This window comes from Notamacropus eugenii, chromosome 2, assembly GCF_028372415.1.
Source record: "Notamacropus eugenii isolate mMacEug1 chromosome 2, mMacEug1.pri_v2, whole genome shotgun sequence".
Classification (NCBI taxonomy): domain Eukaryota; kingdom Metazoa; phylum Chordata; class Mammalia; order Diprotodontia; family Macropodidae; genus Notamacropus; species Notamacropus eugenii.
Window position 1 is genome coordinate 509,005,237 of NC_092873.1, and position 23,545 is coordinate 509,028,781.

Here is a 23,545-nt window from a genome sequence, read left to right on the forward strand (position 1 = left end):
GAGTTATCCCAAAAGCCTGGGACCCATGGTGACATCACAAACGTGCATGGCATCTGGCTATGATTTTCACTTTCACATTAATTAAGGAAATAGATATTTTAAAAACACCCACTGGGCACCAGAAATTGTACTGGGCATGGAGTGATAGGAAGGCAAAAGGGAGCTGTCCTCTGTCCCTAGGAGCTCTCAGGAAGGTTTGCCAAGCAGGAAGATCAGCACTTTCTCTGCAACTCAGGCCACAACTCTGAGGTTTGACTGCCTCGATCAGGATTGGCCAGACAATATGTGCTAGAGTTAGGACCTGGTTAGCTAACCCTAGTTAGCTAGGGTGCTCCCTGCTTTAAATCCAGCCCTCTATGGGCTATACAGATCTGTCTCCATCACCATTAGTACTCCCAGACACCCTAAAAATACATACCCTTGGGTCCAGTCATCCCACAAAGCACCAGGAAATATTTGGGGGATGCCTGGGTCTGGGATGAGGCTGAGGAACAAAAGGAGATTACCATGCCTGGACTGGACCAAACCTGTGCCCCTGGCCTTGGTCTGGGTAGGGTTATACCAATCATCCATCAATCAGCCATTTGGCTACAGACATAGGAATTTCCTTGAATAGACCATCTACAGAAACCACAGATGAACAGGCCTTGGAATCTGCCCCAGGCACCAAGGCAACTTGCCTCTTGCCTCCTTGGAGACCTGTTTAATTAAAGGCGCCCCCGGCTCCCTGTCTAAGCCATGTTCACTTTAAGGGCTTGCCAAGGAAAATACCAGCCCCCAGGCTGTATACAATGGGCAGCAAATATTTACGCATGCCTTGACTGCTCCAGCAGAACGAGTATTCCTGGAGACAGAGTTAAACGGACTTCAGAGGGATGACAGCCAGGAGCATGCCAGAAGGCTTGTGCTAACTCAGGGCCTCCCAGCCTGGGGCTAGGATCCCAGGGTCAGCCCCTGGCCACCAGGAGGTGTTAGAGGAGGAGATCACGGGGGCACGATCTGAAACCAACTTGGAATTGGGCTTCAGCCTTCCAAAGCAAAGCTTGGGAGCTCCCCCAGAAGGCCCCCAGGTCACCTCCTCCTCAGATGCTAGGCCCCAGCTTCCTTCTGGACTGTGAGAGGGGTGAGGAGGGGGCAGCTTTCCATTTGGGATGAAGCTCAAAGACCTCCAATGGTTCCCTACTGTTTCATGAGATCCCAGGTCAGGTGGGACGCCGTGTGGATGAAACCCCAGGCTCACTGTTTCCAGAGAGGCTCACCAACCATTCCTTTAAAGATACATTCTGGAATCATCAAGCCCACTGGCCCATCATGGGCAGACTCCAATCTCTTCGTTTTATTGAAAATTGGGAAAACGCTGGCCTTTCTCCAATCTGATGGTGCTTTTCTCCAATATCTTTTATAGGTTACTGGCAGTGGCTCAGAAACTAGCCCTGCCAGTTCCTGGAGGCATCCAGGATGCAGGTCATGGGACTGGCAAGAACCCACTCCTCCTATATCTCCTTTTATTTGCTCTTACATCTCCTGACTGGTCATTTTGTTCCCTGTCCCTTGAAGTTTAATTAGTTCATTTTCCTTGGCTGAAAGAACTGCCAGTCAAATGACAGGAAGAGTACCCCACAAGTCAGTTTGCTAGAAATATGGAATGTGTGCATTGGAAAAGAGTGAAATAAGACTGGTGAATGCCAGGCTAAAGACTTGTAATCTGTCCTTTATCAATTACAAGAGAATGGAAGAAAAACCTGTCAGATTTAAAGTTACAGGACATCCTTGCATCTTAGTTTTCTCATCTCCTACTGTTGGCACAAGGAAAGACCCCTGGGTTTATAGGTCAAAGGTCTGGATTCAAATTCCAGCACCAGGACTTAGCTCTGTGACCCTGGGCAAAGAGCTTCACCTTGGAAACTCAGTTTCAGTAAAATAGGGAAAATAAGGCCCTTTATCCCTACCTCACAAAGTTATTGAGAGGGAAGCACTCTGTAAAGTTTAAAGTATTAACATTAATAATAATTAATATTATTTTTTGTTAAATAATTGGCAATATTGTTCTTGGGTGGAACAAGGGTTCAGATCTGTTTCTCTTGGCTTTGGTTAGTGTTGAGGATGGTATCTGACTATCTGTGCCATAGTCCTGAGATGGCTGAGGGTCCTCTACTTGACTGATGACTCAGTGGATGACCAAAGGGGAGTGGGTCAACTTCTTCACCTGGCTGTACTCCCCTACATGGCATGATGAGATTCCAGGGAAGAGTGGGGAAGGTTTCCAGTAGGGGCTTAATAGTGCCCTGTGTGTTTGTCCTGCAAGGCTCAGCCTAGCTAAGTTTGCAGAAACTAATGCAGAGATGAGCTAAAGGTAGATTTTTTTTTCTATTATAACAACTTTCAAAGAGGTTTTCCTAAATTGGAGACTGGTTGAAATCTGAGTCCACAGAGAGGTACTCAAGCAGGCAACTCTGGAGATCCTTGAAGTACAAAGACATTTTTTATGAATTCATTCTAATTGGTTTCTTGGGAAAGTGTGAGAAGAGCTATGGGCAGTGAGAACTCACAAGGAGAGCATCCAAGAGTTTAAAGTACTGCTGCAGTGGGTAATGAGCTCTCAGTCACTGGAGGTCTCCAAGTAAAGGCTGGATGGCTACTCTGGATGAGAAGCCTCTGAGGCCCCTGCCAGCTGGGATTCTTCCTCAGAACCTTAGACATCTCAAGACCTCTCAGTTTTGGAGGAGGTCTCAGTGATTTTTTATCATACCCTTGGCCCTGGGAGACAGATTGACCCATGGATGGAAATCTTTGGGACTCCCCCCAAGACCATAAGGGAAACCTTCATGACTTCATTGGGAATGCATTGCTTGTCTCTGGAACCTGGGTCCAGGGCCAGAGTGGATCTGGGTCGTCTCCTACAGACACAGGCCAGGGCCTTCCCATGGCTCCAGGGCTGGCAATACCAGAACATCTGGATCCCACTTTTCCCTACCCTCTGCCTCCCTCACACTGTATCTGCCGAAGGCCCTGCCATTCCTCAAGGTCCTGTGGCCCAGCTATTTCTGTGCACGTCATAGGGACCCTCTTCCTCCTCCCTCACCCTGTAAGCTCCTTGAGAGCAAAGACTGTGCTCTTGTTAGCTTTTCATCCTCAGCCCCACAACCTGGTGTCTTAGACATGAGTGGGTCAGCTCCTTCTTCAGAGCTTCCATTCTTTCAGTAGCCAAGGGTCTTTATCCCCAGGCAGCAGTGGTGGCATTGAGACAAAGGACTTGGGCTCAAGTCTCCACTCTGCTATGCAGGTAAAGCAATGGAGTTCTAGGCAAGCTGCTTTCTCTGACTTGGCCTCTGTTTCCCCATGTGTAAAATGAAGGGGTTGGACTAAATGTTCTCTAGGACTCCCCCCAGCTCTGTCATTTTCCATTCTTTGTCCTGAGATGTCTCTTCCACCCCCTACAAAGCCCCATTCCTCAGATCGTCTTCTTTTTCTAAGTGCTAGGTGGGAGTAACCAGGGCCAAGGAAGAGGAGAGTGATGATGATGAGCCCAGAGGGGACCTGTCACAGTAGTCACTGAGCCAACCTGGGGCCAATATGGGGCACGGCGTGCATGTGTAGGTGGTGATCCTGACCAAGAGGTTCAAGGGAAAGGGGAAACTGGGAGGGGTGAGGAAAAGTATGGGGAAGACAGACTCTTATCCTCTCAGAACTCAATGGGGTCCTTTAAAGTGACAACTCACACCCAAAGGAATTCCCACTCTGCCATCCCTGATGAGTGGCCCCCCAGCCTCTGCTTGGAGACCTCCAAGGAGGGGGAACGTACTACCCCAGAGGCAGCTGAGATCCCTTGGGGCTATCTCCAAGTGGTTAGAAAGCTTCTTCTGACATCCAGCCTCAGTTGACCTCTTTGTGACTCTCCCAACTGCTCCTAACTCTTCCTTCTGAAGTCAATCAAAACAAAGCTAACCTGTGTCCCCCATGCCAGCCTTCTGAAAAGGAACCTCCCATACCTCTGTGAATACCTTCAAGGCTCTCTACCCTTCCTTTCAATAAAGCCAGACCTCAGTTGGCCCAGAGCGACTATGGAAGCTCCAGCAGCTGGTGGATCTGGATTTCTCTCCTAGATGGGAGGAACAGAGTGGGGAAGGGCTCCATGGGCAACCACAGACTGTGGATGTGGGTAGCCTCAGGAACTGGCAGTGCAGTAGAGATGGTAGAGCAGGCTGAAATCTGAGACTGGCAGGGGGAGGGGATGCAGGGGTCTGGGGAAGGACAGCTGTGGTGACCAGAGACTTCCCTGATAGACCCTCCCTGACCCCCTCCAAACAGCTATCAGCTTCTGTTAATTCTGCCTCTATCTATCCATCCTCTTGGCCCTGCTCACACAGCTGCACACACTGATGCAGATCCTCATCACCTCCAACATGGACTCTTCTTACAGCAGCCTTCTAATGGGTCTCCCTCCTGACAGTCTCTCCTCACTCCAATTGATCCTCCTACTTCCCAGGCCTGATTATGTCATCTCCCTGCTCATGAACCTTATATGATTCACTATTATCCTTATGATAAAATACCACAAAAAAACCACCTGTAAGTAAATATAAAGTTGCTTCCAAAGTGGGAGGACACTGGTGACTGGTGAGATCAGGAAAAGTTACAATGGTCCCTAGAAAGTCATCTTACACAGGCCTGCATTTTACACATGGAGGAAGGACCCAGAGGAGGGGACTTACTCAGGGTCAAGTCAAATCAAGTCCATATGCATTTATTAAGCACCTATTATGTTCTAAGAGCTTTTCTAAAGATGGATCACCTAGAAAGTAAACAGCTGAGCAGGAATTTGGACTTGGATTCTCTCCTGCTAGACCCATGATGCCCCATGAGGGATCCTTCCTACAGCAGAGGCCCACAAGGAGGACAGGATGGTCATGTTCAGTCCAGGAGCGGGGAGTAACTCTGTCTCAGATTCTCAGGGTCTCCTTGCTTTAAGCAGGACAGACTGTTCTATCCTGTTCTTCTGCCTCTGAGTGACTGAGGATGGTTCAGACTTGGCATCTCCCATAGGTCCCCTCGCTGCCCCCAATCCATCTTTGGTTCTCGCCTGCCTCTTGGTTGACCTCACTCCTAACCAGCCTCAGTTCCTTCTCTTCCACCATCCTGGCATTGACTTAGTAGCCTTCATCAGGTGCTACACATGGAGAAGCCAATTTCAGCTCCAGGAAGGCCTTTGTTTCCTATGCCTCTCACCTGGCTGGCCACAATATGAGGAATTTGCTTTTACTCACAGACACTCTTGAAGACGAGCTACTAAGTCACAGAGGGTAGCAATCAGTGTCAATGGTGAGAGGGCATCCTTTCACTAGTGAAATGGCCCCTCTTGGAAGAACAGGCACAAGGAAAAGATTCCTGATCATGAGAACTGTCCCAAAGCAGAATAAGAGGTAGTCAGACACCACCCTCCCCCAAGAGTCTCCAGGCAGAAGTTGAGGGTGGTGTTTCAGGGCATTGTGATAGAAGGGATGCTTCTTTGGGCAATAATAATGGAGAACTTAAGTTTTGTGTTATCTCACAACAGCCTGATGCACTGCTAGGTTTTTATTACCCTCATTTTGACTTGTGTCTGAAGCAGGATTCAAACTCGGGTCTTTCAGATTCTAAGTTGAGCACTTTGCTCCACTGTGCCACCTAGGGGTTGACAGGTTGTGCTGTACTATGTTCCCCAGTTTCCTGAAGACATTTCAGCCTCTGTCCTTGAAGGATGCTTGGCCACCCCGTGTGGCCCAGGCGGGGCCTCCCTCTACAGCATCAGCGCCCACATCTGGAAAGATCCAGTGGGAGAATGAGTGTATGGGCTTCATAAACTGTAAGGCGCTTCTGCCAAGGTGAAACACTGTGTCCATGCCGCTGATCATTAATTCATCTAAGGTGCTGCCAGAAGGAGAACTGTTGTTTCATTTTCTGTTGTTGGCCCCAGAAGTTTGAGTTTCAGAGCAAGGAATCATAAGAAACAAGACGTGTCCCTTCCAAGACTCCACAGATGGAGAGAGGATTGTGCAAGGGACCAAGAAACAATGGGGCAATTAACAGTCATCCCAGAGACAGCGCCAGGGGACTGGGGGGATGGGGGCGAGGAAGGGGCACCCAGCCAGATGTTTTCAGGGCAGGGCTGCCACTGAAAGCCTCTATTACTGTCCTTAATCCCCCCACATGTTTCCCCTCTGCTGGTGAGAAGAGCAGGCTCAGTTCCCCTCTTTGGGAAGACGGGGCCTGAGCCCATATTTATGTTCCGTCTGAAATTAATGCAGGGGCTTCTTTCAAATGCTAATTCTGCACACACACACCCCCAGCCGCTGCTGCTGCTGCTGCTGCTGCGGACAGGGCTGGAGACACAGAGAAAGGGAGGAAGGAAGGAAAGAAAGAAGGAAGGAAGGAAGGAAGGAAGGAAGGAAGGAAGGAAGGAAGGAAGGAAGGAAGGAAGGAAGGAAGGAAGGAAGGAAGGAAGGAAGGAAGGAAGAGAAGGAGGGAAGGAGGGAGGGAAGGAGGGAGGGAGGGAGGAAGGAAGGAAGGAAGGAAGGAAGGAAGGAAGGAAGGAAGGAAGGAAGGAAGGAAGGGAGGGAGGGAGGGAGGGAAGGAGGAAGGACAGGCTCCTTAGTTTTCTTGTGGAAGCCAGAAAGAGGGCACAGGGGGAGGAGGGCAGAGAGTTGAGGGAGAGGCATGGAGCCAGTCATAGAAAGCCAGAGATGAGGGAAGGCTGAGAACATACAGTAAAGAATGTAAGAGCTGGGGGAAGGTCAGAGCAGGGAGAGAGCTTAGAACAGGGAAGGTCAGAGCTGAAAGAACCTTAAAACTAAGAATACCAAGAGTGGGAAGGACTTGAGGATACAGGGGCCTTCACTGTTACCATTCCCTGGAAGGAACCCCCCCCCCCCCCCCCCCATCAGACCTTGCAGTGCTCCCTGTGTGATCTGGGCTCTTCCTGTAGGACAGGTCTACTTGTCTTATCCGGGATAAGAGCAGACATTCACAGGTTCCTTTTCCATTTGTGATCCCCTCTGACTCAAGCCCAGAACTTTTCTTCCGTTTCCCTGCCCTGTCCCTCATCCTCTCTCCCCTTCTGAAATCCCCCTTAGCCCAGGATTTTCTGCTGTCCTTGACCCTCCCTGTGCTTCCTTTTGGGAGCACCCTCACCCAAACAACTACAACATGCCCCTTTCATATAGCATCTTAGCATTAAATATGGTAATGTCTGTAAAGCACTCAGCACAGTGCCGGGCACACGGTATGGGGGTGGGGAGGGTGACCTTTATGTTTTCAAAGTGATTTAGAAATATTATTTTATTTGATCCTGACAATAATCCTAAGAGGGTTATTACTACCTATTATTATCTATTACCCCCATTTTACAGATCAAGAAATTGAGTCTTAGGGGAATTAAGTGACTTGCCCAGAATCTGAGATAGGATTTTAACCCAAGCTTTTCTGATGTGACTTCCAGGCTCTATCCATTACACCCCTTATCTCAGCCAAGTGTCCTCTTGCTGCTCTCCTGACTAAACAGATCAGAAGCCCTCTACCCTGTGTCCACACAGACCACCCCGCCTTCTTGTGAAAAGCCTCATCATTCAGCCCTGTCCTCTCTATCAAAGCCTTCCCATTCTTGGCCTCCCCTCTTGCCCCAGACCTCAGCCAAGACTGTCCAGATACACTCACCCATTCTGTGGATTGGAAACACAGCCTGTGAGTCAGGCTGCTGTGGGGCTCAGCATCCTCACTGTCCTCTCCAACTCTCTGGATAAAGTGTTCTCCAGAAGGGAGAAAGAACTTTCAAGCTTCTACCCACTTCTGTCCTGGAGAGTTAGAAAAGAAGGTACCCACAAGACAGACCCTTCTGTCACTGGAATCTGAATCAGGAAGTACCAAGGACCTGCTAGGGGAATCAGGGGCTTCTCTGCCAGATCATGTCCATCCCTCCCCATCCATGGCAGAGGCCCTGACAAGCACTCCCTTTGGCTCTGTCTCTCTCCTTGCTTATCTACAGAATTTAAATACCCACTCCTCCAGGAAGACTGCCCTGATTCCTTTTGGGTGGTAAAGTCCTTCCCTCTCAGATCTCACAGATCTCACCTAGCTTGCATCCCACCTCATGCAGAATATTATCTACTGTGATCTGTGCTCCTGTCTTATCCTGACTCAGTACTGTGATATTCTTGAGGACAGGTGTTATGTTTTTATCATTCATTCATTCATTCAACAAACATTTATTAAGGACCTACTATATGCCATCACTGTGCTAAGCACTGGGGTTACAGAAAGAGGCAAAAAACAGCACCTAATCTCAAGGAGTTTATAATTTAAAAGTTTATCTAAATCAAATCTAAAGCTTATCACTCATTCAACAAATACTTATTAAGCACCTACTGTGTACAGAATCTTGTGTTCAGTGCCAGAGAAGAAAAGACTAGATAAAATACGGATAACTATAATATATGCTAGTCCATGGAAAGAATACTGGCTTTGGAGTCAGAGGTCCTGGGTTCAAATCCTCCTTCTGCCACTTTACTATTTGTAGGATCTTAAGCAAGTGATTTTACTTCTTGCAGACTCAATTTCCTCACATATAAAAGCAGGGGATTGTCCTCTTGAGTCCTTTCCTAATCCAGATCAATGGTCCTAGGATTTGAGGAATTGACGCTGTTCCAAGAACAGTTAACATGGCATCTTGGAGACATGGAGAAGGTATCTTTGGTGAAGCCATGGGGAGGGGACAGGCAGGCTCTCCATTTGAACCTGATTTGGGGGCAGAGATCCTACCATACTGATTGTTGATTTTTCAAAGTGAATTTGATGGACTAGAGCAGAATTCTGTTTTCCAGGCCCACTCTAAAAAGAAGCAGATGCGTACGCCAAAACCATGGAAGACCTTCCTGATCATGAGGGTTCTTCCTAAGTGGGATGTGCATCCTCATCTCCTTGAAGATGCTCAAGCAGAAGTCAGGCAGTCACCAGTCAGAATGCAGGGGATTCCTGTTCAACCATGGGTTGGACTACATGTCCCTGGGGTCCCTTCCCACTCTGAGATTCTGGGAGGGCTCCCATTCCAAAGTCTGACCCTTATTCTCTGAGGCCATGACTTCTTGGCCATGGAAGGGGAAAAAAAGTCCCCTAATGGTTTATTTCTTTTAAATGTCCAAACATATGGTTAACCTCAGAGGGGATTAATGATGCTGGCCCATTAAGTCCAAGTCAGGGAGAATAATCCCACTGGAACAATTAATCATGGGCCAAAGAAGGGAAGAAGCAGCCTGGGGACCTCAGACACATGGGAGCGTGAATATAAACACTTGGAGGTTTCTGTAAACAGATGTTCTCTCATGTAAGCAAGTCTGCCATCACCAATGTTCCCGTTTTCGTGGAAGTGGGGCTAAGTTATATAAGGGGCTGCAACAGGGCCAGGAGGAATAACTTGACTGGAGCCAAGTGAAGGAGACCCCAGGAGACTCTGCCTTGCTTTGTGATTGCTTGGGCCACTCACTTCCTCTGTATGAGCTCAGCACTCCCACTTATAAAATGAAGGGGTTAGACTAGATTCTCTCTAAAGTCCCGCATGATGAAAGGTCCTGTAGAGGGGGTGGGCTGAGCCATGAGTGTTCTGAGGTCCTTTCTAGGTATGAGACTAGAATTCCATGACCCATTGGTGTTCTTCTGCTCTCTTCCCAATGGTGATATGGGGGGAGGGAGGTGTAGAAAGTGGAGGAGGGTCGAAAAGACCTGAGGCATAGCCCTGGATTAGAAACCACCTCACCTGGAAGTGTACCTGACCAAATCTCTTCCCCTCATTTTTCTTACATGTAAAATGGGCCTGGGCAGCCTAGGTGGTCTCTAAGGGCCCTTCCTGATTCAATGGTTTCTGTTCTTCTCTGTCCTATTTTGCCCCCCTCCCCCATAGTGCCTAGACAAGGCTCAGTACCCAGAGGACAACATGCCTCTCAGATCACTTCTAGCTCCGAAGTGTTGTGACTGTGATTCCCCTTAAGAGGCCAGCACTGCCTCCCCAGGGCAAGGCTCCTCAGGAGGACTCCAGCCCCTTCCCCTTGGCCTCCCTCAAGGTTCTGACACTCAATTAGTGTGCTGTTTTTAGCATCTATAGCCCCTTGGCTTTACAGCCCACTTCTTGCATTGCATGTTTCCATCCTAAGTCAGCCCTGATAAGAAGGAGAATTGGTGTCAGGCTGTTTCGTAATGGGAGCAGTGTGCACAGGGCTGCTGGGCTGACAGTCACAACTAGTACATGTGTGTGTGCCACTCACACACAGGCAGACCTCATCAAGCATTGGCTATGGAGCTGGACTCCACATTTGCTGCTTTAGGGGGAACAAAGGAGGTACACAGTCTGATCTGAGCATCAGGAAAGTGGTTCTGGAGGTGCAGGAATAATTGAGGCAGGAAAACCTGAAGGGAAGATATTACAGTAGGCTAGTGGGTGTGGACGGGGCCTCTGAGAGAGTAGGGCCATGAGCGACAAGAAGGGAGATACACCAGGCTCTGGAACTGATGAGATTTGCAAGGACAGTCAAAGATGACCACTGCCACCACCACCACCCTCATAATCAATTAGCATTCATAGGGCACTTAAAGGTTTTCAAAACTTTATATATGTTATGATCCTCACAGCAACCCTGCAAGGTAGGTACTGTTAATATCATCTAGATTTTACAGATGAAGAAACTGAGGCAGTCAGAGATTAAGTAACTTGCCCAGGGTTTCACAACTATTAAGTATCTAGGGTGGGATTTGAACTCAGGTTTTCTTGACTCCAAGTCCAGACCATGATCTCTGATACCATCTAGCTGCCAAGGTTACAAAAATGGGAGACAGGGTGATGGTGGTCCCACAGATGGAAAATTAATGGCAAAATGAGGGACAGGTTTGGAGAAATGGTAAGAAGCTGCCCTTCTCCCTTGTTTCTTCAGGGCCAGATGAGGCTATAACAGGGATGTTTGGTGCCCAGGGCAAGCAGCACAAAGCATGTCCTTCATTGAGTGAGGAGTGGGGACTAGGTCTAGGAGTCTGTGATCCTATTTTCCATCCTCCAACAATTCATTTCCTAGATGAGAAAATAGAAAGAAAGTAAAGAGAGTCCCACAGTAAGTCCACAGCAGAACTGAGACAAGAACTCAGGTCTCAGCTTCTAGTCAGGACTTAATTTATATCTCAGGATAAGAGCTGGGTCACTTTGTCTATGATGACTGAATTGAGAACTGTCCTGGAAAGAAGGAAGGAAGGAAGGATGGAAGGAAGGAAAGAAAAAAGGAAAGAAAGAGAAAGAAGGGAAGGAGGGAAGGAAGGACTCAAAGAAACCCTAGAGACCAACCCCCTCTTTTTACAAATGGGGAAACTGAGGTCTGAAGAGATAAAGAGACTTGATGAGCCAGGGTCAGAGCCAGGTCTTGTTTCCAAATCCAGGACTTTTTCTTGACACTCCATTGTTTGTCTTGACCGAAAATGGACCCACCCAGTCCAGAAAGCCCAAGTCCCTGGCTCACCCAGCACCCAGAGGCCTCTGTGGGTATGCGGGTGTACATGTGTGCATGATTGGAGCTGAAAGCTGTCTTTGTTTCTGAGCTTGGGTCACCCCACAGAACTTGCTGAGTTTTCAGAAAACTTGGGAAGTGTTAAAAAACCAGACAGAAGGAAAAAAAAATCCAGCTTTGGGCTGGTGGGTGGGCGGCAGGGAAGGAGGGTGGGTGGGGTGCTGGTGGTGGTGATAGTGAAGGGGACTTAGGCTGGGGCTGGCAAGCCAGTCTGCCTTCCTGCAGGAAGCCCTGGGTTACAGCCCAGCTGGGGTTGAGGGGGCAGGCTTTCAGAGAAGGAGATCTGCAAACACTGCAAATCTGGGTTTCACTGGCCCAAGGAGACCCTGGAATGGTTCAGCTCCCGATAATTCTGTCAGTCAGCCCAGCCAAAGTTCCTATTTTCCAGGGCCTTTAGGCTCCCACTAACCCTCTAAGGTGGGTGCCAGCAGGATTAGCATCCCATTTTATAGAGGAGGAGACTGAGGCCCAGAGAGTGGTCTACCTGCTCAGCATCCCACACCCACACCTGGCACAGCCTCTGCCTATTATAGTGAAGCTGCTTCCAGGCTGTCATCCCTATCACATAGTATGAGCATTGTAGGACTCTGGGGAGATGGAGACAGAATGATTAACAAATGCCCATTCCTAGGAAGCTTTCCCTTAACGGTCTTGCCACCTGGGTAGGGGAAGGGTTATTATTCTAATTTTGCAAAGAAGGAGACCAAGGTCCAGATAAGCCTCAGACTAGAAAGCACCTAGTTTGACTCATAATGAACATAGCAAACCCAACTAAGGAACGTCCCCCAGTCACTACTTTAAGGGGAAATCACTCCACCTCCAGGGAAACCCATACCACTCTGGTACAGTGCCCATTGTTGGGGAAGCTTATCCTAATACTGAGCCTCAATTTGCTTTTACAGCTCCCTCTCCCCCACAACTGGCCCTGGTTCCATCCTTTTTCCACATGGCTACCCTTCAGATGCTGGGAGACAGTTAGCGTGTCTCCAACCCTTCTCTTCTAACCATCTCTAACTCCTTCAACCGGTTCTCATAAAATATACACTGAAAGTCCTTCACAAATGCTGGTACCCTTCACTGGATGACCTCTAGTTTATCAACATCCATAGAAATATCAGCTGTCATCATCCTTCTTCTCCTCCATCTCCTCCTCACCATCATCATCATCATCTCCATCCTCATTATCTAAACACCATACACTGGAATTATATCTACTTCCATTTAAGTTTTGTACTCCTAGACTGTATGCAGTAGGCACTCAAGAAATACACGTGAAATTGAACTACATTGAACTGAATTGAATTGAACTGGACAGACTATTCCCTCTACGCTCATTCTGCCTTTTTAAATAAAGTCCAAGATATAAGAGTCCAAGCTTTTTTGGCTTCTCTCTCCTACTGCTGACTCATGCTCAGCGTGCAGGCCACTGTTTATAGATGAGCTGCTGGCTAACCAAAGTTTCCCATCTTGTACTTGTAAAGTTGGTGTTTTTTTGAACCCCAAAACAAAGTTTTATATGTCTTTCTTATTAGATTTAGCTCAAGTGTCCTAGAGTGACAAGATCCTTTTGGAGTCTGACATCCACCTAACCCTCCCTCTTGGCTCTGAGTCATCTACAAATGAATAAGCCTGCCCTTTGGCCTCTTTCCAAGTCATTGATAAAATAGGAACCAACCCCTGGTCAAGCATAGATCCCTAGGGTCACTCTAACCATCCATGGCTATTCTTTGGGTCCAGTCAATCAACCCCTTCTGATTATACTTCACTAGACTAGCATCTAGTACACGTCTCTCCACTTTCTCCACAAAAATAGCAGGAGAAACTGTATCAAGACCCATGCGAAAAGTGGAGTAAACAATTGCTGCAGGCTTTCCCCTGATCTATCGGTCCAGAATCTGTTGAAATGGGAAATGAGGTTAGCTTGGCATGACTGGTTCTTAGTGAAACAATGTTGGCTCCTTGCGATGGCTGCTTCCTCTTCCAAATGCTCAGCTACACTTTGTCAACTCTTTTCCCCCTTCACTGAAAATTGATGGGGCAGGAGGGAATTGCCTTTCTCCAACACGATTCATTTCAATTTTCTGAGATCTTCCAAAGATCCTGCAGAGCAAGGCCACCTGCCAGTTCTTTCAGGACCAGAGAATATTCTCCACCTGGGCCAGGTGTCCTGATCTCTTTCAGGGAAGCCAGGAACTTTCTTGCTATCCCTTTACTTCAGCTCAGTACAAGTCATTATCTTTGTGTGTGTCTGTCCCTTAGTAACTCATTAATATTTTCATAATGCTTTAATCTTTGCAAAGAGCTTTACAAATATGATCTCATTCTATCTTCACCGAAACGCTGAGAGGTGGGTGCTACCCATTGACGTAAGTGAGGCTAAGGTCATATAGGCTAAATTGGAACTCACTCTTCCTAATTTCAGGTCCAGAGTTCTATTTATTGTGCCACCTTGTTGCCTTAGATCCCAGTGTCAGAGTTAGAACTTAAACAACTAAAGAATTGGAAGAGACATTATCACATATCCCTTCATTTTTTAGATGGAGAAACCGACGCTTAGAGAGGGGAAGTGATTTAACAAATTTTTCCTAGCCCCTGCTGGATGATCTCCAGGGAGAGAAGCCCCTGTCTCCCCATCCCTGACATACAAACTGAATCTGCCCCACCTCCTGGGTCAAACAAGTCCATATGTGACTGCGACTGTTCCTCATGTGCTTAATTAACTCTCATGTTCCCCCAAGTCTTCTTTACTCTAAGCTAAGCATCCCAAGCCCCATCTCCATAGGATCTCCATATAGCCTGGTCTCGAGGACCCTCGCTTGATCACTATCCTTTTGGGTGACTTCACCTCATCTTCATCTGACGTGGTCTCTAGGTAACTCACTATCCTGGTCTGGATGATTCAATTCAGGTAAGCAAGCATTTATAAAGGACCTAGTAGGTGCAAAACTCTTTGTAGGTACTGGAGAGATGAAGCCAGAATGAAACATTTCCTGCTCTCTGGGGTTTTACATTCTTCTAGGGGCTAAGAGCTCAGATTAAGTCCTAGAGAAGAATTAGAAAGTGGAGAAAACACTTTCATTTGGAAATTAGGGAATTTAGGAAGGAGACAGCATCTCATCTTAGATTTAGTATCTAAGCTAAAAAAAGCTTGGAAGGAAGGGAAGGGGAGGATGAGGATGGAACGGATTCCAGACATAAAGGATGTTCACATGGACAGAGGCCAGGGATGGAATCTCTTGAAAAAGAGCAATGACTCTAGTTTGCTGGGCTATGGAGCATGTGCCAGAGAGGAACATGAAATAAGGATAAAGAGGTGGTCTGGGGTCAGGGCACATAGGGCCCCGACTTAGCCTGGGTCCCTCCTATCATACAGACCCAGAACCCCAGTCAAGAGAGGGAATTGTGAGCAGAATTGATGAAGCCAGAATAAACCAGCCCTCTGAGTCAGAGCCGGGACGCTTAACTTGGCTGTCACTTTGGGGCTGCCAATGTTGAGTTGGGCGGGTGTGCTGGCTCCCCACACTTGGGCTCATAAAACAGTCCCAGCTGCAAATCAGCCAATCAACCCAGGCTCCAGGCCAAGCCGCGATGTACAAGCAACTTTATTAGGCTGCTAGGGTCTCACCCCCTGCTGTCTTATGGCACTAAGGAATCCATGGATGGAATGAGCATTTCAGCATGGGCCCAAACCTGAAGCATGAGGGGAAGAGGAGATATGTTAAAATAGTGGTGTCCTGTTAGCTGTGGGCTTTGGGATGAAAGAACTAGCCTGGAGCCATCTGCTTGAGATGGGCACTCACCTGCGTTAGGAAAAGAACAGGTAAGTTAATCCACCTTGGCCCTGCCTTCAGTGCTAGCTAGAGTTCCCTGGTCAGATCAGCCGATCCTTTGTAAGAATGGGAGGGACAAAAAGTGAATGGAAATTAAGCCTCCCAGAAATTCCTAGCTGCTGGATTCTGGTGCTCTGAGACTCCCACTCCCATCTGCCTCCATGCGGTTGCTGTTGTAGAAGGCTCCACAAGCCAAGTGAAGCAGGAGAAAGTTTGGTAGGAATGGTAGATGGACACAATAGTGGGTCAGTCCCTGGTAGGGTTGGGTAAGGTGCGCGACTGCGTTTATAGAAAACCTATCACTTTGGGAAATCAGGTTGAGTCAGAAAAAATGTCAACTCCCTGGCATTCCCTACTCTCTGGCTTCCTGAGCTAGGTTAGAATTTATGACCCTGAATTCCTGCTTGGCTCAGTTCAGCCCCTGGCATCTCAGCTCTGCACAGGCAGTCACAGGGGACCAACCCATACCTGGGCAAAGAGTCCTTCAGGACCACCCCTCCCTGACAAGGCCACCCCCTCCTGATTATGCTAGGGAGAGTCTGATACTTCTCAAGGGCTCCCATTGTGCTGTTGGACAGACTGAATTATTAGAAAGTCCTAAGTTCCAGCCTTGAATGACCTCTTCTTAATTTCGCCTATTTCTGAGTTCTGCCCTTTGTCTTCTCCTGGCTAAAAGTCCCTGTCTTCCTCCTATCATTCAAGATCATGAACCTTTCAACACTCTGGTTATTTTTCTCTGGATATTCTCAGGATTTATAAATGTCCTTCCTAAACTGTGATGCCCAGAACTGTTACTGTGACACATAGTAGGCACTTAACAAATGTTGATTGATTGATTGTTCACTCTCCTGGAGACCACTCAGACGTAGACATTGGACCATTAATGACTACTCTGAATGTTGGACCATTCAAGCTAATCTGAATCTACCTACCTGGACTATTGTCCAGCCCACATCACTCCACCATGGCCATAAAAAGGGGCTTGGAAAATGGTCCTTTCAAATCTAGGTCAACTCTGTCTGTTACAGTGGCTTTTCACCCTTTTTGTGTCCCAGGTGTTGTGGGCATGCCATCTGGTAAAGCCTGCAGACCTACTCTCAGAATCATGTTTTTAAATGTATGACACAGAACACATAGGATTATAAGGGAAACCAGTTTTATTTAAGGAATGGTGTAAGGTTTTTCACCCCCTGTTCATATCCACAGACTTCCTGAAATCTGTCCACAAGCCCCTTTGGAGTCTAAGGAGACGAGGTTAAGTCCACCTGGCCCACAGCACTCCCATCATTGACCTGTGTAGTAACCTTCTCATTTTACAGATGAGGAAAGTGAAGCCCAGAGAGAGGAAGGCACTTAGCTAAAGTCATGGAAGTCCACCATAGGAAAGGGAATCTGGCATCCTGAGGAGAAAGCCCTGGGCTGGGAGCAAAGAGACACAAAATCAAATCTCAGCTCTTGCCACTACCTGCAGTCCTGGGCAGGTCACTGCTGGGTCTTAGCTTCCCAATATATTAAACGGGACAATTGACATAATTAATCAATTAACTGCTACTTCCTAGCTGTGCGACCTTGGACAAATCCTTTCCCTTCTCTGGGTTGTCTCCTTTATAGGATGCAGGAATTGTAACAGATGGTCCTAAAAAGTCAGTTCTTCTCTAGGTTAGCATATTCCTGAATTATAATGTTCTCCCAGGGTCCTGTTGGCTCTGATATTCCAGGATCCTGTCATTTCGGGTGCATTTCTCCAGGCTCCACTACATCTTTCCCCAGGTGCATAGGACTTCCCCCAAGAGGTAGTGGACTAGGAAGCCAACACTTTGGAGGGCAGTGGCCTCAGCAAATCCCCTCCCCACTAGAGCAGCATTTCCTGAATACCGTCCTCCCTGAGGCCACGTTCATTCCAGAGATACTATGTTCAAGACACATCACATCACAGGCTTTCCATCTGAGCCCAGAAAACGTCATCTTGGCCTGCTTAGAATAACCTCACACTTTCCCTTTCCTTCACTTATCCTGTGTCTAGACAGCACCTTCCCTACTATGAGATAATCTTTTTTCTTTCCTTAATGAGAAGGTCAACCCACCCAGGTTCACAGCAACCTAAAGTGGGCATAATCAAATGCTTATGAAAAAAAGAAAAGAGACAGAGAATTGCTAGTGTAAGCCTGGCCCACCCCAACCCTGGACCCCATGAAACCAACTGGAGGTCCGACCCTTCCCTCCATACTCAGAATCCTTTCTGAAATGCCTTCATGCAAATCCCAGAGAGATACCACTGGGGCAGAAGAAAACAAGTCTGAAGATCTGGATTTGAATCCTGCCTGCCTCTGATGAGTGCAGTGTGGCCCAGACAAATCACGTGACCTTTCTTTGTCTCCTCATCTATAAAAATGAAGGGCTGGATGAGATAACTAGGTCCTTTCCAGCTCCAGGGCCCCTGATCCTGCAAGTCTCAGCTCCAACAATTAACAGTTGCATGATCTGGGGCAAATTCAGGCTTCAGTTTTGCTATTTCTCTAAAACCTCAAAGGTATCTTGGGGTTTACGATGTGTTTCTTAAGGACCATGCCTTAAACCCAAATCACCGTGGTTCTCATTCATTGACTAACAACAGGTCCCACCCCAAGTCTCACTTGGTCATTATTTGGGCCCTGACGGATCAGAGTGAGTGTAAATAGCAATTGTGTCTACTTTGGCCAGAAATGCTGAGGGTCTTCCCCTCCAAGGTTGTTTTTTTTTTTTTTACTAAGTAAAAGAGGCCATTCTTTGCCTCATTTCTTACCTATCCTTAATCACATTGGACGTTGCTTCAGTCAAACTGAGACTTGGGAAAGACATCAGCTTAAAAAGGCCAAGGTCCCCTACTGTATATCCAGGGCCATCTCCAGTCGCCCTGATCTATATCTCTCCATTAGACCTAGGTGGAGAAAGTGAGGCTGGTGACTTTGCATAGTCCTCCCTCACTTGAATCCAATTCACATGCAAGTCATGGCATCACTTCCCTAATGTCATGGCCCTCTTCAAGAACAAAGGGAAACAACAGTTTCATCATGACTAAAACAAGGGAGTTGGACTAGGTAATTTCTCCAGTCCCTCTCCCTGTCTTTCTTTAGAATTATTTTCAATTTCTATTGTACACCAGGACCGAAACTTAATAAGCACTTAGTAATGCTTGCTGACTGACTCTTCTTTGATATTTTCTGCTCTTACAATACTTTTACTTTAGAATATACCCCCCTCTCCAATTTAATAAAAGAAAGAGGAAAAGAATTTTTCTGGACTAACACGATAATGAAAAGAAGGAAAGTTACAAAAAAGAAAGAGGAAAAAAGCATTTTTTCCAAACTAATGCTATAAGGAAAGGAAGGACAGAAAGAGGGAGGGAAGGAAGTAAAGAGGGAGGGAGGAAAGGGAGGAAAGGAGCAGGTAAAAGGGAAGAAGAGAGGGAAGGAAGGAAGAGAATGATCATTTAAATAGGACCTATTCTGTGCCAAGCAAATATCTCATTTGATCTTCACAACAATCCTGGTACGGAAGTGCTATTATTATCTCCATTTTACAGTTAAGGAAACTGAGGCAGAGGTGAAGAAATGACTTGCCCAGAGTTACACAGATAGTAAGTGTATGAGGTAAAATTTGAATTCGGGTCTTCTTGCCTCCAGGACCAGGGTTCTATCCACTGTACCACCCAGCTACATATAACCAAGTTACCTGCAATTTTCTACTCCCTAGTGCCCCACTTCAGCAAAAAGGGAGAGAAGTGTATTTTTCCTGTCTCTCCTTCAGGGTCAGGCTTGGTGATTATAATTCAGAGGGCACTTTCATCCCTAAATTGTATGGTCTTGACTCTTGTGAGTCATGTGACTTAGTGGAAAAGGAGCTGGACTGGACTTAGGTGAGACCTGAGCTCCAGTGGGACTTCTGACACTCAGTAGCTGTGCATCCAGGGCAAGCCACCATGCTTTCTTGGGGCCTTGGCTCCCAGTTGTGTAAAGCGGGGATGGTACCTGTAGGGAGGTTCCTAGGCCTTTGGAGATTGCAGGGAAGGAGGGGCTGACTAGGGAGGTGAACCAGAGCTGCTTCCAGCCCTTCCCACTCCCATGGCCCATGCTCATCCCCTCATGTGGGATCTATCCCCCACACCTCGGGTTGCTGACAAGCAGTCTCTGCTTCATGTCAAGGCATGTGAGGAGAGATGGGGCAGGGGGCATCTCTTGATAAGGAAAGTCTCTAACTGTTGGGTTCCCTTGCCAGGCTGGAGGAAACCTCCCCAGAAGTGTGAGGGCAGAGCGGAATCAGAAATGGAATCAGGCCAGGTTAACCCAACAGAAATCTGAAGACTCCTCAGAGCAGGCTCAGGAGATTGGGGTTGGGAAGGCATTGGTGGTACTTAGTCTTGGTTCAGAGGGGACAGGAATGCTGTCTCCAAGTATCTGAAGGATTGTTGTTATGAGGACAAGGGATCAGCCTCAATCTGCTTGGCCTTAGAGTGCAGGCCCAGGAGCATCAAAGACATGTTGCAGAGAGACTTATTCTTTCTTTCTAGGTCAAACAGCAAATAAATGCTGTTGTCAAGACTTGAACCCAGGCCTCCAGCCTCCTGTCCAAGCAGTTGTGGTGGTCGGTTTCCTCACATTGTACCATGTTGGTGGGCTTATAGAATGAGACTCAGTGGTGAGTTGGGAGATGGGCAGGAAGCCTGGGTTGAAGCCCCTTGCTCTGATTTCATCAGTTTTGGACCTCAGATACCATAGCGGTCTCTGAGAGTCCCGGGAGAGCAGGAGACAAAGCCAGATGTCAGCCAGAGCCAGGTCTCATCCAATGCAGCCAGAGCCAACTCAGAGATGAGGGAAGTTTTCCTCGAATTAACTGCTCCCATAAATTTATCCATCTGTTATCATAAGTGTGGCTTGGAAATGACTTGGCCATAAAATCGAAATAAGCCAGGAGTGAACGTTTCTTACCCTTGGCTTCATGTGTATATTCTTTGTGCCAGCATATTAACTCTTTTTAACAGCCCGGGTCTGGGCTGGCCTCAGGGACAGAGTGGCCATAAAAGACTTGACAAATTCCCAGGGCCTTATGGCACATAGCAGCCTGATCGAGGACTGCTGGGGCCAGTCAGCATCCACTCCATCCCAGCCAGGGTCAAGGCTAGAAACCTTCAAGATAAACCCCACAGGGTCCCGGAGGCCTGATCAGACCATCAGGGGGGCCAAACAACACCCCAGAGACGGACAGAGGCCATGTGAAGGCTGGGCTAAGAGAGGCTCCAATCCAGAAGCAACTTGATCTATCTCCTTGGGCTCAGGAAGTATGGGTGGTCAACTACCAAGCATCTTTAAAGATCAGTTTCTCCCCAAGACTTTGCTTTCCTTAAATTCTCATCCAATTCTTTCCTGAATTGAGATTGTGAGCTCCTTATCCTACCCCTGAAAGTTTTACAATTCATCTAATCATATCTCTGTTTTACAGATGGGGAAAGGGAGGCCCACAGAAACTGACTGGTTTTCTTCCTATACGAGAAGTCTCCTGCAATTAGAATATGGGCTCCTTGGTGAGGACGGCACATTGTTACACTCCATTTCCCATGCATAGCACAAGACTTGGCTCATTGTAGCAGCTTGACAAATGTCTTATTATTTATCCATTCTCTCATTCGAGTAGTAAAGGTAGGACATGAATGAATGAATGAAAGAAAAGCGTTTACTAAGTGCTTATAATACACCGCGCTCTGGGGATATAAAAAGTAAAGCACTTTGCAGAGGGCGACCTATAGGTTAAGGGGCCTCTGGTCACTGGCAACTGGCCATGTCATCTGAGGGCCAGGAGAAGAACATGGCTCTAGGAAAGCAGGGCGCTCATCGTGCTGCTGGAGCCCCAGCATCTGGGGACCTTGGAGAAGTCACCTCCCTTTTCTAGGTCTCATTTGCCTCTCCTACAAAATGAGGGCATTTGACTAGCTGATCCCTGCTGGCTCTGAACCTCCCCAGGAAGCCCCGACTGAGCCCTGGCAGCCACTGGTGCCTCACCATCCATTCCCTTCTATTCACTTTGCATCGAACCCTCATTCCCAATCACTGTTCAGCTTATTCCCCCAACAGAATGGAAACTCTTTGGAGCCAGGGACTGATCTGTCTGGTCTTTCTGTCTCTGTGTCCCCAGTAGCATCCTGCACACAGTAGGTTCTTAAGAAATGTTTGTTGATTGACTGAGGGATATACACGATCAAGGAGGCTTGGGAAAAACACCACAGAGGGATTGACAATAAAGAGAATTTCTAATGAAAATATAACGGCCATCTCAGAATTCTCAAATCACAAATTACATGTGTTTGTTTATCAGGGTTTAGAGCTGGAAGAAATCTCAGAGGCCAGCTAGTCCAAACCCCTGCTTTTACAGGTGTAGATTGGAAGTATCATTATGCCCATTTTGCAGAGGAGGGAGCTGAGGCTCAGTAGGGGATGTAGGGAATGGCTTGTCCACAGCTGGTCTCACAGTTAGTGTCAGAGGCAGAATTCAAAGCCTGCTCCACCTACTGTCCCAAGAAGACCACTTCCACACCTGCATGCCCAGCACTGACCTCACCTCTGAGCTGCAGCCTTGTGCAACCACTGCATGAAGGATGCCTCCAATCCCAATATGACCCAAACCCTCTACTCGCTTCTCTCTCTAATCCAATCTTAACCTGCTACCGATTTATCTTCCAGCAAAGATCTGACCATGCTGGCTCTCTGCCTGACACCTCCAGGGGCTCCTTTTCGTCAACGAAGCAAATTTGACATTCCTTGGCTTGACATTCAAGGTCCTTTACAATCTCCCATCAAACCTACTTTATGGTATTATATCACAGGGTTTCCCTCGAAGTTCCAGCCAGTCGGAACAACCCACACTCCCTTCTGAATGATGGAGCAGACAGAGCACTGGACTTGGAGTCAATCTCACCTTAGAGATGTCTGCTTACTGTGTGATGCTGGGCAAGTCACTCTCTGGACCTCAGTTTCTCCCTTTATAAAATGAGGCAGTTGGACTCAATGAAGTTCTGTTCCAGAATCCCTTTTCAGTTCTAATTCTATGCCCCTAGGATCCTTCTCCCTCTTCCACTCCACCCTCATGCCCCTTCATGCCTGATACTTCCCAGATACCATGACTTTGCTCAGTATGTTCCCTGAAATGCTCTCCTTACCCTCTTCACCTAAGAAGCCTTCCTTGACACACTCCTTCCCCAAGGCAGGAATGTCCTTCCACCTCCAGAGGTGAACACAGAGACCCAGAGATACCCAGATAGAAGGTGGAGCTGACAGGAATTGTGGGGTTATAGAATCTTTAGCCCATGGCAATGGATTGGAGGGAGAGGACAGCCAGAGAGGACTCTTTGGGATGGTCTGAGTGCTAGAACATGGTGAGGCCAATGAGAGAAATAAGGTATCCAACGATCCTGAAATTCTTGGGCATGCCCTAAGAGGTGTCTAGCTCCATCTATATTGAAATCGGAGCACCTCTAAAATGTTTCTTACTGACTTCATTTGAACCTGTCCTGTGATGAAGAGCTCACTCCTTATCAAAATTTCCTTTTCCAAATGGTTCTGATGTTAGATGGTTCTTCCTACCTCCCATAGCTTCTCCCCCAGCCCACGGCTCCTCTAGGTTCTACTTTGTGGAACCAAGCAGAGCAAGGCTAATCTCTCCTCCCCTTCAACATCTGAAGGCTATGGGTGTATCTGCTCTGAGTCACCTCTTCTTCAGGCTGAAGCTGAGAAAGAGGGTGGGTCCAGGGGCAGGATCCTTTCTGTGGTCCCCTCCTCCCCACCCCATCCCTGGGCACCATCCTGTGATCTGGCTCTTCAGGAAATGTTCAATCCCCGGGAAAGCTGCTACTGGGATGTGGTTAGAAAGTCAGCCTCAGGCCAGATGCTGGAATGCACTTCCAGCAGGTGCTCCAGCCCCTCCCAAGCCACAGACAGTTCCCAGGTAAATCCTTGTCACCTGCCAGCCCTTCTCATAGACTGGGAAACCTGGATCCTGCTTTATCTTCTTCCACCCCAAAGTTACCAAGAGATATTGGGCAGCAGATTAGGAAAGATACATGGCTTCCAGGAAGAAGGAGGTGATGGAACCAGCCTTCCATGGGTGCCACCTTCTACA

General features: G+C 47.6%; 1 protein-coding gene across 3 annotated transcripts in view; it reads right to left on the reverse strand.

The window, feature by feature from the left end:
• The window catches only part of TRABD2B (TraB domain containing 2B), a 232,038-nt gene that overhangs the window by 41,815 nt on the left and 166,678 nt on the right, over positions 1-23,545 (reverse strand). The window lies entirely within an intron of this gene.